The sequence below is a fragment of the Capricornis sumatraensis genome, chromosome 9, assembly GCF_032405125.1.
Source record: "Capricornis sumatraensis isolate serow.1 chromosome 9, serow.2, whole genome shotgun sequence".
Lineage (NCBI taxonomy): Eukaryota > Metazoa > Chordata > Mammalia > Artiodactyla > Bovidae > Capricornis > Capricornis sumatraensis.
In genome coordinates, this window is record NC_091077.1 from 94,246,426 (window position 1) to 94,251,025 (window position 4,600).

The 4,600-nt window shown below is 37.5% G+C and overlaps 1 non-coding gene across 1 annotated transcript; it reads right to left on the minus strand.

Moving 5' to 3' along the window:
* Positions 1 to 4,527: 4,527 nt before the first annotated feature.
* On the minus strand, positions 4,528 to 4,600 carry TRNAE-UUC (transfer RNA glutamic acid (anticodon UUC)). The gene has a single exon. It is a non-coding gene; the product is annotated as a tRNA-Glu (tRNA).

A 4,600-nucleotide genomic window follows, 5' to 3' on the forward strand; every position in this document is an offset into this window, starting at 1 on the left:
GGTGACTGCAGCCATGAAATTAAAAGATGCTTACTCCTTGGAAGAAAAGTTATGACCAACCTAGATAGCATATTCAAAAGCAGAGACATTACTTTGTCGACTAAGGTCCGTCTAGTCAAGGCTATGGTTTTCCCAGTAGTCATGTATGGATGTGAGAGTTGGACTGTGAAGAAGGCTGAGTGCTGAGGAATTGATGCTTTTGAACTGTGGTGTTGGAGAAGACTCTTGAGAGTCCCTGGGACTGCAAGGAGATCCAACAAGTTCATTCTGAAGGAGATCAGCCCTGGGATTTGTTTGGAAGGAATGATGCTAAAGCTGAAACTCCAGTACTTTGGCCACCTCATGCGAAGAGTTGACTCATTGGAAAAGACTTTGATGCTAGGAGGGATTGGGGGCAGGAGAAGAAGGAGACGACAGAGGATGAGATGGCTGGATGGCATCACAGACTCGATGGACGCGAGTCTGAGTGAACTCTGGGAGTTGGTGATGGACAGGGAGGCCTGGCATGCTGTGATTCATGGCGTCACAAACAGTCGGACACGACTGAGTGACTGAACTGAACTGAAACACAAAAAATTAGTAAACTTGAAAAAAAGAATTAGTAAACTTGAATACAGGCCAAAAGAAATTGTTCAGAATAAATTTCTGAATTTCATATGGTAACAAACTCCTCTGAGGAGACATTGGATAGGAAAAAAAGAAAAGAATGAAAAAAAAGAAAGAAAAAATGAGGAAAAATAGAACAGAGCATCCAAGAACTGTGGGACAATATGAAAAGATATGAGTGCAATTGAAATAATAGAAGGTGAGTAGAGGGAAAATGTTACACGAAATAGAAAAGATAATCTCTGAGAGTTTTCTGAAACTAATGAAAGATAAAAAATCAACCTAAATGTTTACAGAAGCCCAAAAAGAATATAGACAAAAATACACATAAGCACATCCTACTCAAACTGCTGAAAAACAGACAAGGAGAAAAATCTTGGAGGCAACAAGAGAGAGGAAAAAAAACATTCTGTACGAGGGAACAAAAATAAGAATTAAAGCAGATTTCTCATCAAAAACTGTGTAAACTAGTAGACAATGGTGCAGCCTCTTCAAAGACAAACTGTCATCCTAGAATTTTGTATACCTAGTAAAAATTTTTCAAAAATGAAGAAAAAGCTGAGAGAATTTGTTGCCAGCAGATCTGAACTATTTAGAAACATTAAAGGACCTTGTTTAAGCAGAACGAATATAGCATCAATCGGATATCTGTATCTACACAAAGCAAGAAATAGAAACACTCATATATTACTGGTGGGAATATAAAGTGGTATACTCTGGAAAATGGTTTGGAATTTCCACAAAAAGTTAAACATAGAATTACCATATTACCCAGGAATTCCACCCCTGGGTGTTTATCCTGGAAAATGGAAGCAAGATGTTCACAGAAAAAGCTGTACACAAATATTCACACTAGTGTTGTGCACAATATTCAACAAGTGGAAACAATCCAACAACTGCTAAGAGATAAATGGTTTTGTGTAGTTCAAAATGTATCGTCTGTACAATGGGATAATATTTAGCCATCAGCAGGAATCAAGTACTGTTACATGCTACAATATGGATGAACCTTGAAAACATGTTGGTAAGTGAAAAAAGCCAGACACAAAGACCACACACTATTATTACTGCATTTATAGGAAATGTCTAGAATAGACAACTCCATAGAGACAGAAAGTAGATTAGTGATTACCAGGAGATCTGAGATGAAGGCAGTGTGTGAAGGGTTTCTTTTGGGAGTGGTGAAAATGTTCTAGAATTAGATAGTACTTCGGACTGCAAGGAGATTCAACCAGTCCATTCTAAAGGAGATCAGTCCTGGGTGTTCTTTGGAAGGAATGATGCTAAAGCTGAAACTCCAGTACTATGGCCACCTCATGCGAAGAGTTGACTCATTGGAAAAGACTCTGATGCTGGGAGGGATTGGGGGCAGGAGGAGAAGGGGATGACAGAGGATGTGATGGCTGGATGGCATCACCAACTCAATGGACCTGAGTCTGAGTGAACTCCGGGAGTTGGTGATGGACAGGGAGGCCTGGCATGCTGCAATTCATGGGGTCACAAAGAGTTGGACACGACTGAGTGACTGACCTGAACTGATAGTTGCACAAATGTCTGAGTATGTAATAATAAAAAGCACCAAACTGTACACTTTTAAAAGCTGAATTTTATGGTTTGTGAATTGTATCTGAAGTTTAAAATGATGAACTAACTGTGAAACATTATTTTTTCATCTAGGAGAATGACAAAAATTTAAAACAATAACTAGGCTCATTATTGCAAAGACTATGGGGAAGAAGTCTTAGGCATTAAAATACTATCCATTGCTTGTGCCTTCCGTCAAGGGCATTTCAGCACCATGTATTAAAATGCTTCAAAAATGCACATGCTTTGCCTTAGCAATTCCAATCCTAGGATTTTACCTTAAGGGAATAATTGAATATCTGTGCAAGGATGTATGTGAAGAGATGTTCTTCACAGAATTATTTATATAGTGAAAATTGGAAAACCTTTGTCCCAGAATAAGGGTTATTTAAATAATTGTAATTAACTTCATGTTAAACAGATAGTTGACTGCCATGGAAAACTGTCCAAATACAATGTTAACTAGAAAAAAAAGCATGATATAAAATACTGTATATAGTATGACATATTTCTGTAAATAAACAGACCTGGTCACTATATTATCAAGGATATATATCTAAGTATTATATGTGGGTGATATTTAGTGATTGTTATTGTCTAATTTTATGCAATATGTGCTATTTATATAATAAAAATGTTTTATTTTAAAAAGAGTATGCCAAGTTTAACATCACCATTATTAAGACAAACTAAAACCTCATGCCCCAGAAACAATGCACTGATGACACAGTACTACACATGTATTATTTCAGCCCCAGAAGTCTAATCAAGATTTAATTTTATGGAAACAAATACAACTTTACAGACATTCTGCAAAACATGTGTCATGGGCCCTTCAGATCCCTGTGTGTCATAAAATGAAAAAAGAAAGTCTGGGAAACTGTACTGGATTAACGACCACTAGAACAATATTACAATCAAATATAATTCATGATTTTTGGCTGTGTCAAACACAGAGAATGAAAATAAACTCATTGCAAACCACATCTTTGTGAAATTCATCAGCGACAAAGAGAAGAATCAAGAAGATTCTAGAATGGAAAAACATCCAAACCAAGAGTCAGAATGACTTTAGGCTTTTACACACAAACACTTAAAAGAGAGAAGGCAATTGAGAAATGCCATCAATATTTAGAAAGAAAATATTTTCACTATAAAATTGTAAACACATCTAAGTCATCAGCAAAGCATGAAGGTTAAAGGCAGAAATTTTCAGACATGAGAGGTCCCAAAAAGTTACCCTTTTTCAGGGAGCCACTGAGGGATGCTTTCTACCCAAGCAAAGAAATTAACCAATAAAGAAGAAAACACATGAAATTAGAAAGCAGGAGAACTAACCAAAGCTAAGTGAAAGGAGTCTCTAGGGTGATGGTGAAGGAGGTCCCCAGATGCATGTGGACCAGAAGGCAACCTGTCCAGATTGAATCCATGTGGCTCAAGTAACAGGTACATTGAGGGCTCTCTCTGCTCTCTCCTCAGCCTCTGTCCAGTCTTTTAACTTAATGACATATTGGATGCTGTGTTCTACCAAAGGGGAAGAAATCAAGGAAAAAGAAAGGAGATCCAAGAAACAAGAACTCCAACTGAAGAGAAAGGCAGAGAGTTTGTCTGATGACAATAAAGGGACATTTCTGGGATGATCTTTAGGCAGCAGGCCTAGAGAGAAACCAGCCCACGCTGGGAGGAAATGGAGGTCTTTGGTAAGAAGGTTTCCAAGAAAAAACGGGGAGGTGCTATATCATGTTATGAAGCTCACCTTGTGGAAATTATACACAAGGAACTAGCTTGTGAGGGAATCCTTAAGGTACAGGAAGACCTACCTATTGGAATAAAGAAATTTAAGAAAAAGTAATTATTAATGTAAAGAGAAAATGATGATACTCATAGTACATTACAACATTCATTATTTTCATTTCAAAATAATGTGAAAACTGAATATAGATAAATCTAACCTAAAATTGCAATACTACTGTATTAACAGTATGGGAAAAGAGAAACCATGGGACAAGGGTGTGAGAGCTAAATCTGTGTCCTTACCTAATGAGAAACCAACAGGTAATATCTAAAATCAATGAAGCAATAAGTAGTATTGTACATTCACTATTTAGAATTATGAAATTAAGTAAATGCCAGAACAGAAATAGAACTAAATTGGCTCCTCTCTAGAAGAAGGGAAGGAGACGTGAGGCTGTGTGGATGGGAAGCTTCACATTGTTACCAGCCATCCAGTTCTAGCTGATTTTCCAACCACGTGTAGGCATTACTTTGAGAAGAATCTATGTTTTAAAATTTTCTTTAAAAGCTTTTGGCCATGCCACATGGCTTGCAGGATCTTAGTTCCCTGACCAGGGATCAAACCCAGGCCCTCGGCAGTGAAAGCACAAAGTCCTAACCACTGGACCACCAGGGA